General features: G+C 39.5%; 1 long non-coding RNA gene across 2 annotated transcripts; it reads left to right on the top strand.

Moving 5' to 3' along the window:
* The first annotated feature begins 321 nt into the window (after nucleotides 1-321).
* LOC307155141 lies at nucleotides 322-12,973 on the top strand. Of its 2 annotated transcripts, none has more exons than XR_013820466.1 (4): nucleotides 322-426; nucleotides 8,473-8,537; nucleotides 12,230-12,291; nucleotides 12,451-12,973. It is a non-coding gene; the product is annotated as an uncharacterized lncRNA (long non-coding RNA). The 2 variants fall into 2 exon arrangements; XR_013820467.1 differs by having other exon boundaries at nucleotides 12,370-12,973.

Below are 12,973 nucleotides of genomic sequence, written 5' to 3'. Positions count from 1 at the left end.
TTTACACATGAGGGACAAAAAAAGAAAGGCATTTTACTGGAATGACCTAAATGTAAGTTAACGATAACCGTACACCTGACTAGTGATAATAATTAGCCTAAATGACGTAGCGTAGCGTTGTTCTCGGAATCCACCACAAGCACTTTGTTTACTGTTGTTATAAAGCTGCAATGTTTTGATGAATTTCTATTGGCTACGCTATGTCTCCGCATTTTCTCATTGGCTATCAGATGCGTCAGTCTTTTTCTGATTGGACAAAGGACTCAGCGGTTCATCTGCACTGAGACGCCATTGGCTCAATAAGTAGGTTAGTGGTCCGCTAGTTATTAGATTGAGAGGAAAGTAGGTCATAGCGAATGTATGCTCATACTGTCCAGCGCCGTCCATGTTCGCTTGATCATACATGTGCTTTTCTGCCTTCTTCATGTAAGTAAGACATGTTTGACCTCTAAACGTGCTGAACTGTATGCTGTTTATATGCAAATATTGATGTACATCTTAATTAATTCGCTAATCTCGACGAGGTGCTTTAAAGTTTTTTTTAAGATCTCGACCTGTTATGGAGCAGCATCTTTTTAAAATGTATTATTTCTGTCACGGTTCATACAAAATAATGTGTTCATGTGTTATTAGTAGTACAACAGAAACCAACATTTTGCTTCTCTTAAAACTCATGTCAGATTATATAACGTTAAGGTCAGATTAAGAAGTGAACGAACGTGTTAATACGCATCACTACGCACGACTGTGATGTATTTGTGATGAAAACATCTTGGTTTAAGCCTTAAGCGCAGTCTTTGCATCTATAAACACATTACGCTGCACGTGCTTTCGTTGTACTGCGTGTCGCTCAAATATGCGCACGAGCGCTTGATCATATCCCACTGTGACGGTATGCGCGAGGGCACTGTAAACTCCCATGCCCTTTTCCTAAGGTAAACACAGAAGCTGTATCTCGAATCCCAATGAGCTGACTACTAGTGGCTACCTAGGCAGCATTTGATAGTGTTATTGGCGTTTGCAGCATCATTTTTCATCATTCAGCATCTCTTTGAGCATCAGGTGCGTGCAGCTGTTTTGGGCATCATCATAACTTTTACCTTTATTACCTTGCACCGCAGTTTTGGAGATCATTGGACATCACGGTCAGTAATGAGTGTTTTTTAGGGAGCTCTTTTGGGAATCAGTGTATGGAAGCTTGCGCCACAGGATTAAAAAAAAAAAATTGTGATTTATCTCTCAATTCTGAGTTTATAGCTCGCAAGTCTGACATTTTTTCTCAGAATTGCGAGATATAAACTAGAAAGTGTGAGAAAACAAGTCAGACCTGTGAAGTATAAACTGGTAATTGCAAGGAAAATGTCGCAATTGTGAGAAAAAAGTTGCAATAATTTAATTCCGTGGTGGAAATATCAGTTTTTATAATTCACAATTCTGACTTTCCCCCCGCAATTCCAAGTTTAAATCTCACATTTCTGAGAACAAAAGTCAGACTTGAGAGTAGTAGCCTAAACTTGGAATTGTAAGAAATGAACTCATAACTGCATAATATAAATGCTCTCTAGTCTATTGTGAGAATTTTATTAGAATTACGAGTTCTAAAGTCCGAATTACGAGATTTAAAATTGCAATTTTGAGAAAAAAGTCAGAATTCTGATATAGTATAAACTCGCAATTCTTAAAAAAAAAAAAAAAAAAAAAAAAAAAAATTGAATTCTGAGATATAAAATTGCAATTGCAAGAAATATTCCGTGGCAGAAACAAGCTTCCATACCAATGTGTATTTACACATCATACTTGTGTATTTACATATCATATGTGTTTATTTACACATTGTACTTACATTCAACATTTTGAGCTCATAGCATGTGCAGTTTTTGGTAACAAAGATACTTACAAAGTATGATTTTAGGTGTCAGAGGTGCATGCTGCATAATGGAATTTTGGAACTGTGTAGTTCATCCTTGATCTCCAATATAAATCATTGGGCATCACAGTCAAGAATGATTTTAGGCAGATGTTTTGGGGATCAATGATTATTCAGCAAATTTTGGCACCATAATCTAGCTGTAGCTGCGTTCAACATTTTTGAGCTTGTACAGTAAGGCATGTGCAGTTTTTGGGAGCAAAGATACTAACAAAGTATGATTTTAGATAATTTTTGAGCATAATAAACAACACATGCAGTATTTTCGAAACATCATTGGTATGGTATTTATTTAGGCATCATATTGCATACGGCTGGTTTGTGGAAATCATAGATGTGCACAACATTTTTGGCATAATAGGGAAAGGCTGCAATTCTTGGACGTCATGTGCACAGGTATTATTTTTAAGGCCAAAATGAGGCATTTTGTATTTGAATTTGAATTTTGTAGTAACTTCATCTGCACACTTTTGTGCTTGTGCTGTCAAATTGAAATGTTTGTTCGATTTTTAAGGACTTTTTTGTTTATTTCTGTACAATAAACAATTTGGGGTCACACTTTATATTAGGTGTACTTACATAAAAATAATTATTAGGTATATATAGTGTTCATGTTGTATTGCAAAACACTTACAGGTAAGGTTAGGGACAGGTTTGGTTGAATGGGAAGGTTTAAGGGTGGGTTAAGGTGTAACGAACAGTCAACAGTGTGATTATAGATGTAATTACAGAAAATAACTACAGCTGTAGTTGGTTGCACTTTATTTTACGGCACTTGCGTGTACTTACTTCCTTATCTAAGAAAGTACTAGGTGATAAAAGGTAACTAGGCTATATGGGTTAAGGTTAGGTTCAGGGTCAGTATCTAGTTATTACCCAGTTATTGCAATTACTATAAGTAGTAGGCTACATATTATGTACATGCAGAACAGGAAATAAAGTGCTACCGATCATTTTTAAATATAAGTACAGAGTGCATTGTATCAAATGATTCATTTAAATGTTTGTACTTTGTACATAGTAGTTAAATACACTTAATATAAAGTGGGACCGAATTTTGGAAATTAGTTTGCCACTTGATGACAAATCCTAAAGCAAAACTAGTTGAGAATCTCTGTGCTTGAGTTCAATCACAAGCGGCTGATTTTATTTTATTGTAAGATGTTTCTCAACAGTTATTTGTGGAGCTTCATCATCTCTGTTATGGTGAAGACAAGTTCACTAAATATAGTGGAGTAAAGCTGTTGGGCTCATATACTTACATTAAGAGTGTGTAGAACATCTGCTTAAAACCTTATTTTGTGTGCAGGGAAGCCTATTTGGCAAAGGTGTTTACCTTTACACCTGTGTGTGTTTGTATTGTATATGAGTGTATGTATTTATTGTGCTGATGTAGATTGTGCAACAAGGAACTAACTGATAAAACATAATAAAAAACATGTTTCACAAAAGGAATGTGATGTTTTTGTTGGAAATATATGGACTCAATTGAGGGCAGACATGTAGAGGGTAAAAATGAAGCTGCTGCATGGATAATGATTATCTGGGAAAAGCCTTTTTGAACTCCACTTTCAAACTGTGGCAGTAGCCATGTACAGTGATCTGTGCCTGCCAAATGTATGTCCAATGGTATTTACATGGTACTCAAAGATACTACAAAGAAATACCATGGTATTATTATGGTACATATCTAAAAACATGTGGTATATTACCACAAATTCACGTTGGGCTTTGCAATCAAATTGCCTTCTTTGTGAATGTAAGCTAGAGCCAGAATGCTGTAAAAGACCCTGTAACATTACTAAGATCAATCTTTTTTCTTTACTGTAAATATTTCACATATTATGGAAAATCAATTTTGTTTAATAACACAGTATGAAATAACAGGTTATGCACAATACCGTTCAAAATGTTTTTGAAAGAAGTTTCTTCTGCTCACCAAGGCTGCATTTATTTGATAAAAACAAACAAACAGTAAAACCAGTAATATTGTCAAAAAAACTAAACGCGTTTTACGTTTTTCGAATGAGGCTGTGCTGCATTAGCCTGATGTCGTCATACTCAGATTCTAGTCAATATATACTATATACTTAATATATACTTCCCGACCTAAAAATGTTGTGGGCGGGGCTAAGTTCGGCTGGCATCCAGGCTAGGGCTGCATATGATTCTTCAGAAATAATTCTAATATGCGGATTTCGTGCTTATGAAACATATTAGTATCCGTGTTAATAACCGGTTTGGCTGCTTAATATTTTTGTGGAAACCGTGATGCATTTTTTTTTTTCAGAATTCTTTGATGAATAGAAAGTTAAAAAGAATGACATTTATTTGAAATTAAAAATCTTTTGTAACATTATAAATGTATTTACTGTCTGTTTTGGTCCATTTAATGTATCCTTTCTGAATAAAAGTATGAATTTCTAATTTTGTACACTCTCATTCTCTCAACCAATGTCATGAGGTGCAGCCTAAGATGCTTTTTAAGACTACTTTTCCTTCATTATCCACTTTAACCCATCCATAAAATAAATTCATACACAGGCACAATTTATATCTGTCTACAAAATGAAATTGAGTTTTAAACAAAAGTTTAGGAGTGACATCAGCATCAGAGGAAGCCCAGATAAGCCACTGCTTACCACAGTCCTGCGACAGTTTTCTGGCATCCCTCCACCACCCCAACTCCACCTTCTCAGCTGGTTCCCTTTTGAGGGAACTCGCGCTGCGTCCCAGCTGATGCATTCACCGTGACTGAAGCACGTGCACAACTTTTCCAATCTTGATTGGTGCTGCGTAGGGATGCTGCCATGTGGAATTAAAACTATATTACAATATTTTCTGGTATATTAATTGCGATACTGATATCAATGACAAAGTAAATATAGTACCATTCACCACTGTTTTTCGCTACAAGTGATCGCTGCATGCATTCTTGAGAGCCTCAGAAACACAAACATTGATCTAAAGTAAAATGTACCCATCATCAAATAGGCTTCTATAATATACCAATTACATAAAAGAATAATAATATAAAAAAGAAAAATCCATAAAAAATCCAAACACCAGCAAAAATGGAAAAATTGCTGATATACTTTAATTCTGTAAAAGTGCAGATAGTTTAAATAGTGCAACTGTACTGAAAAACATCACACAATAATAATTACACACAATAATAATTCAAATCAATTACAAGTTTGAAATGTATTTGATTCTGTATTGATTCATACTCTCATGGTGCAAAAGTAAAACCCCAACCATTTTCAGATAGGTTACAAAATTACAAGAGAGTGCAAATAAATTTAATTAAAATCAAGCATTATTTAATGATAGAACTTAAGTAATCTAAAACTTGGTAACCATGTATGAATGCATATTTGTCATTTTAACTGAGCTTAAGACTGGTGGTGGTGCTTAAGACATTGTTGGTCATTCAGTGTTTCTGTAAAAAAAAACAATAATACTGATAAGATTATAACACTACTACTAATAACCATATAAACCGCACTAAGGATTGATGAGCTGCTGGGTTCATGAATGCTTATCACGTTGTCTGCGTTCGCTCGAACTGATTTGCTGAAATCAAAACAGGGACAGTAATATGTGAGCGACAGCCAATGAGTTACCAAAAATTGCCGTTTGCTCATTAGCTTCTGCTTGTTCATAAAGGCTGAATAATTCCAAATGAACTCCAAAGAATATAGTTTACATGAGGCATGTCAATTCTGTGGGAAGACTAGCCTAATTCTTATTGTGGGAAGAATTTTTACCAGTATATCGCAAATAATATATCGCCCATCCCTGTGCTGGCATAGGCAGAAGCTATAAAGGGAAGCCGGCATCACAACAGCAACAGCACACAGTTTTCAGCAAGCGCTCTGTGTGACTGTCAGTCTTATTTGGTGTTGTCTGTCCCTTGTTATCATTCATATATTTAAAAAAATGGCAAATGGCCAGCAGTTCAGAGTGTGTGTGCATCCCTGCCCTCGTTACATCATGGGTAGGGACACACACGATCTGTGTGTATGCTGCTTGCGAGTAGAGCATGTACGGTCAGCTCTTGAGGGAGCTGGCTGTGTACACTGTGAGGCTCCGCTCTCGCCTGGCCGTGTTTGAAGAGAGCGGCCAGGCTCGCGCTCCTGGCGGATTGGGTCCGCTTCAGTGTTTGGCTTCATTCGTGGGGTTCGCATATGGAACTGGTGGAGGGGTTTGAGACGGCTTCAGCCCTTTCTCAGCCCTCACACACTGGATCCTTTGCTCAAGCTCGGGATACGGAAGCCCTCTGCGGCTTCTTCCTCCCTGAGTAAGAGCTCTATGTTGTCTAGCTCTGAGGAGTTAGACGTTCTAAGCATTGAAGCGAGTGATATCGGTGATTCACCAGTCGTATCCCCACAGTATGAGAAGCTCATGGAGGTTGTGTCTCGGCTGTGTCTAAATTAAATATCAACTGGCCAGCTGAGAAGTGGGAAGCACAGAGAAAAAGCAAGCTGGATGAGCGCTTCCTGCAGTCAGAGCCACAACCTCCATGTCGGGTCTTACCCTTTTACCCAGATCTACACACTAAGGTGTCGAGATCATGGAAGAAGCCATTCTCCTCTCGCCTATCCAGTCCCACGATCCACCACTAATCTTCGATCATGAGGCTTAAGGAGAATGGCTATGGGATGATGACAAAGGTTGAAGAGACCCTTGCTGCGTATCTCTCCCCTGATGCTGTGTCGTCCATCAAAGCTCCGACGCTGCCCATCAAAGTCAGGCCGGCACTTGTTTGCATACAATCGAAATTATGCAAGCGTACCAGGCTGACCTGCTTAGGGACTTAGACGAGGTAGAAGAAGTGGGGCCTTATGCTATTAAAGAGCTGCGTCGGGCCACTGATTTATCATTCTTTGCCACTAAGGAGACGACCCGCAGCATTAACTGCTCCACGGCATCTATGGTGGCTATGGAGAATAACCCATGGCTGAACCTCTCGAGTATCAAGGAGAAAGACTAGTCTTTGCCCCTTGATGCCCTGCTGTCGCCTCCTGGCCTCTTCGGCGATGCTGTGAGCAGTGTCGTCAAGAGGTTTCAGGAAGCAAAGAAACAGGCGGCAGCATTCCAGAGGTTCATAACTCGTCGAGATCAGTCCAGTGGGGCTGCTGCCAAAAGGCTCCTTGAGCTGGCATCAAAAGAAAGAGAGTGTTGTGTCTCGAGCCCCCAATCAATGAGCCTGGGAGTCGAAGCAGTACTCTCACCCGAAGCTTAAGCAGGAGAAGACGGATCTGAGGAACGTCTTTCTCACTAAGAAGGCTTCGGGAAAGAGGTCCTGACGTTATGAGCAGGCCTCTGAGGGAACCCCCACCCGTGAGAGAGCGAATTACACCCGCTCCTCCGCGGAGCCCTCAGGAAATTGATTTGTTAACCCTGCCGCCCACGGTTTTTCAGGGTCCTCCCTGCTCACATTTATAAGGTTTTATAGCCTGGACATTCCGGTCACTCCAGTGTCTCTTGTTCTTTTGCCCTGAGTTGTGCCGGGACAGCTTCACACCAAGGCAGGCACATGTCAGCAGGGCGAAGTGGATATTTCATTCCCCAAAGCATTAGCTACGTGCGATGCAGCGTGAGTTCCCTCGAAAGGGAGAGAAATGCCAGGTTATGCATGTAACCATCGTTCCCTGAGAGGGGAACGAGACACTGCGTCCCCTTGCCATACTTCCTGCATGCCTGGGGGCGACTTGCTTCAGCCTATCAAAAGCTGATGCGCCAGATTCCCTTTATAGCTTCCGCCTACGCCGGCACACGTCATGAGGTGACGCAGCACCAATCAATATTGGAATAGTTGTACACGTGCTTCAGACGCAGTCACACTGAAGGCTTTCCCCAAAGCGTCAGTCCCGAGGGGGTGCTTCGGGTTTAGGGTCAAGTCTCAAGCTCGAGCCCTCCACCAAGGACAGCAAGCAAAATATGTTGATTTCCTCTAAACTTCAAAGATTATATGAACATGTGAACTTGTGAATTTCGAGTATTTTTGGATTATAAGATCATGAGAAACATCAGTTCAGTTGTGTCTAAATGTTTGAGTCGAAGTGTACAGTGATGGCTCAAGATGAAGTCTTAGTGAAGGTGAGGGATATGCAGTGAAAAGTATCTTTCCCTTCATCTCCACTGAATAATCTTATTCAGCTTCAGTAATCAGCCCGATTCTTAAGCTGTGAGATGCCTGATTATTTGCAAGGCGGTGTGCTGACCCAGAATACACCGTGACAGCTGTTTGATGGTGTTGACGCTGTGCAGGTGAAGTCAGTGCATCTGGTGGTACAGTTAAGCAGCTTGCAGTGGCAGCCCCTGTCCTACCATGACCCTCTGCTAACAGTACACCATGTGCAATGAACCCATCTGCTACCCCTGCAGTCACAGGCATTACTCATCACAACAGCTGATTCTGCCAATGACTCCTCATACAGCAGTTTGGTGGAGTAATGCTGCTTTCCTAACTTTCATACACTCTTTCTTTTTGTTTTCCACCCCCTCCCTGCCTCTATCTATGGCCTGTGCTCTCTCAGGTCCAGTGCCTGTCTTGTGTATTTCAGCAGAAGCCAACGCTGTGAGGAAACAGCTGTTCTCTGAGGTATGTGCATATTTGGAAACGGAATGTGGAATTAATGCCTCGATATTCCACCCAAAAATTAAAAGTCTTGTCACCATTTACTCACCCTGATGTCATTGGTTGATTTGTGCATGATTAAGGAGTTAAATGTCAGTGTTCCTCATGCAAAGCTGTTGCATGACATAAGATGAATTGAAATAGAGCACACAAATTGTACTTTTATGGTTCTTTTTTTTTTTTTTGGTCATTTTGTAGCTCAACAACATCAATTTATGGGTGAATGTAACGGAAAGGTGCCCAGGTCACATTTTGGATCAAAAACAAAAAAATGAAGATTTGTTTTACATTGTCACATTATATTCAGGAATGGACCATTCTTACATTTATTTATTTTTTATGTAAAGTTTACAGAATTTCACCTCTCTCTCTCTCTCTCTCTCTCTCTCTCTCTCTCTCTCTCTCTCTCACCCCTGATTAAAAGAATAATGTCACAATTTATTTTATTTTGGTTGAAAAGAGATTTCGTGACAGGTTTTTTGAAATTCACCCTCAAGTATTAACTTTAAATGTAAGGAAAAGAGCAGTATGATCATTCAACTAAAATTCTCCTGATCTGTTCAACAAAAGACAATTGTTTGGGTGATTTACAGTGATGACAGAATTAAAATAAATGTAGGCTAATTACTTAGTAATTTTATTCATGAAAACCATAATCAACACAAATCACTTAAGACCTTTTCATGTCTTTTTAATAAGGATAATACCATTCTGTAAGTGAACAGACTTACTCAAGTGACCTACATTTGCCTCCTTTGTGTAGGTCTGCTTGTTGCCTTTCCTCCTGATATTCACACGCACAGCCTTTGGTTTCCTCTCTGCTTATGTAACCTACATTGTCTTGATATGATCTAGTTGTTGATTTACAATCAAAGATAGTTTGACTTGTCTGTTTTTCAGAGCACTATTATGACTGCTTTTTAAAAAAAAACTATTAATATATAATATTGAAAAAACCTTACCTTTTACCCACCTGTTTACAGTGGGTAAAAGAGATGAGATGGGAGTAAAAATTATATTTAAATGCTTTTGCATTGTCAAAACTTTTGTGTTCCCCTGAGAACTCAAAGTTTCTCGGGGAACACAATAGTTTTGCGGGAGAACGCAAATGTTTAACAAGCAAACGCAACGTTTCTCACTTTTCAACACTTTTGAGAGAGATGCAAATGCAAAAGGATTGAAATATAATGTTAATTTCTTAACAAAGTTACAGCGCACCTTTCCTTCTCTGCAAGCAGCTCCTTACAGTTCCTGACAGAAATGTCAGCGAAGTTCATGATGTGTAAATGTAGAGAATTCATCAAGGTCAGTCTCCAGTGCGTCTTATAGTTGACACCCATAATATATTTGTCACAGACTTGTCACATTATCAGTGTACTTGTCTGTAAGTTCCACATAGCAAATTACTGGCGTGAATAAAAGCAGGTGTCAGTCTGACCTATAACTCTAAAGAGAACAGCTAATGATTGTCCAAGTACATAATCGAATGTGGGCCTCTGGTGGCGTGTGGAGATAAGGGTGTTACATAGCAGGATTAATTGGTGTCATGGCACCATGGATCTGTCAGGTCACCTGGATCAAGTGTCAGTTGGTGAAAATTAGGTCAAAAGATAATGATGAAGTCAAAGAGAATAAGAGTCTTAGAAGAGTCACGGCCTTATGACAATGGCCACGTTTACAGGCAACCAGATAATCCATTAATAATCGTATTGACGGCTTAATTGGACTGAAAAGCCTTCATTTAAACACCTCAATCCGAATTAAATTTCAATCGGATTGGAAGGGGTGGTTTATTCCTTTTCTAATCTGATTGATTTAGGACATGTAAAAACTGAAAGTACTGCGCATGTGCAATGATGTAGAAATTGCATAATGACGCATGGAACGAGCTGTTTGTTGTAGTTTTTGAATCGACTTGTCATTCTAAATTTCTCCTACCTCTCATCAACTATGAAGTGGAGCAGGACATCGTCCCACCAGTAGGGATGGGCGATATCTTATCGTTTGCGATATACCGCCGAAAATTCTCCCCACGATAAAAATTTGTCTCCTCGCGATAATAACGATAAGTCTAGTTGATGACGTAGTTTTGTGCGTGCCCGATTCACTGTTCACGTGCGGAGTGAAAACAAGCATGGCGGAAGGCGGACGTGAGGCTGAGGAGAAGCTTGTTGTTAAGCGAGGACTCGGAGCTACCTCCACAATTTGTAACTGGTTTGGTTACAGAAAATCAGATGAGCAGCAAACTACCGTAATATGCAAAGTTTGCAGAAACTACAGAACAGCGCGAGCGGGAAGCGGCATATGAGGCGCCGGACTGGACAAAAGCGAAACGAACTGCTCGAGCGAGCGAGAGAGACCGAGTGTGTCTGCGCGCGCGAGCGAAAGTGCGCGAGAGAGACCGAGTGTGTCTGCTCACCTCACGCGAGCAGGGCTTATATGCTCCGAGAACGGACACTGCACGGACACTGCACTAGTGATATAAAACACACACACACACACACACACACACACACACACACACACACAGGTCTGTTAACTTAATAAGCAATACTTTTAAAAATGTAACGTTAGTCTAATATTTTTCTGACTAACAAATTACTGACACAGTAAAGGGTAGATTTAAATAAATAAAAAAACGAAATTTAAATAAATAAAAACGAAATTTAAATAAAGAAAAACGAAATTTAAATAAAGAAAAAAACGAAATTTAAATAAAGAAAAACGAAATTTAAATAAAGAAAAACGAATTTTAAATAAAGAAAAACTAAATATAAATAAAGAAAAAAAAAAGGAAATTTAAATAAAGAAAAATGGAATTAAACAAAACACAACACAACTTAAACATAACATAATCTGATATTTTACAGAAGAAAATAATTTATCGTCATGTGTATCGTTATCGCAATAAATACCTGAAATTATCGTGATAAATTTTTTAGGCCATATCGCCCATCCCTACCCACCAGTCCTTCTTTCATACTCTCATCCACAGGCGGCTGGGCGATGGTAATAGATAAATATTAAAGGTGCTCTAAGCGATGTTGGGTGACGTCACTTCTTGTTGACGTTCGAAGTATTGTCAAACAAAACGGAGGCTAGCTCGACCCTCCCTCCTCCTCATCCCGTCCCCTCCCCCCCCTTCCGTGCTTCCAGTCATGAACCATTTAGAAAAGACAAACTGGATTTACCCTCCTGTCCAGCAAAAACAGAGCCACCTGAATGTCGGATTGGAAGCCCTTCTGCCGGCGGAGTTCTCGCCACCTTTTGAACGCTTTTCCGATGTAAATTCGGGACTTTGCGCGTTCCTTCTCCTTTTCCCTATTCTTTGTTATTTGTTAATCGGAAACGTCGTCTCTTTGGTCATGTGTCGGCCATATCAAAATTCTCAAGAATATACATTTTTAACATTAGTCATTGTCTAGGACATCTCTCCTCTAGCTAACTTCCCTCTTCATGCTTCTCTCTCCTCCACTCCCCACACACCCTTCATGTGCACGCGCACTAACCCCCCAACCCCCCACCCCCAAATCATTCTTGTCAGTTATTGGCTGGAACACTGTTTGTTATGTTTCGTGGCCAAGGCTGGGCCAGTTTGTTTTTCTTGCTATTTGTGGAGTCTGGGCTGTCTACAGAGACCGCATTTTTTTTTACAGTGTGTTCAGGGGACAGGCAGCTAGCGGATAGTGAGGAGATGTTTGCTGGATGTGACAAAAAGGTAATATATAAATGTGGTACTTTTCAGTTAGGACAGATACTGTATCTCAAAACAACAAATTGCTGTATTGCTTATTAGGTTTACCTGAGTAAGCATTGTTTCTCGAATCGCTATTAACATGGACTCTTTCTGAAGTTATACTAATGGGACTGTCTCAAGAACAAAGTTTAGATGAGATCTGCATGAAAGAGAAGGAGATCAAGAAGGAGATCAGGCATCCACATCACATCTGACTATATTTCACCTTCCATTCAATTCTGAATGTCTTCACAAAGCTAAGCTAAGTTTTCCTTTTTATGCTCATTGCTTAAAAAGCTATCAGGTTATTGGTAACATGCTTGTTGCTTAAGTCTATCTGGGTATTAGTAACATGATTTTCATTGTTATCTGTAAGCATGCTTGTTGCTCATTGAAAACTTTAGGCTTGTTACTTTAGGCTTTCTTGTATTGTTGCAAACACACTGTACTAAGCTTATATGGGTATCAGCATCGTGCTTGTTCTTTAAGGTTATAGTGTAACTCAATTCTACTTGTTGCTTTAGACTTACCTGGTTATCATTGCCAACATGCCTTGCTTAAGCCTATTTTGATATCAGCAACATGCTAGTTATTTGAGGATATAGTTATTGAAACATGCTTTTTGCTTTAGGCTTATCTGGTTATTGCCAACATGCTGTCCTAA

Source organism: Squalius cephalus (genome assembly GCF_949319135.1).
Source record: "Squalius cephalus genome assembly, chromosome: 3".
Lineage (NCBI taxonomy): Eukaryota > Metazoa > Chordata > Actinopteri > Cypriniformes > Leuciscidae > Squalius > Squalius cephalus.
The sequence above is the reverse complement of the archived record's forward strand: the minus strand, read 5'-3'. Positions and strand labels throughout refer to the sequence as shown.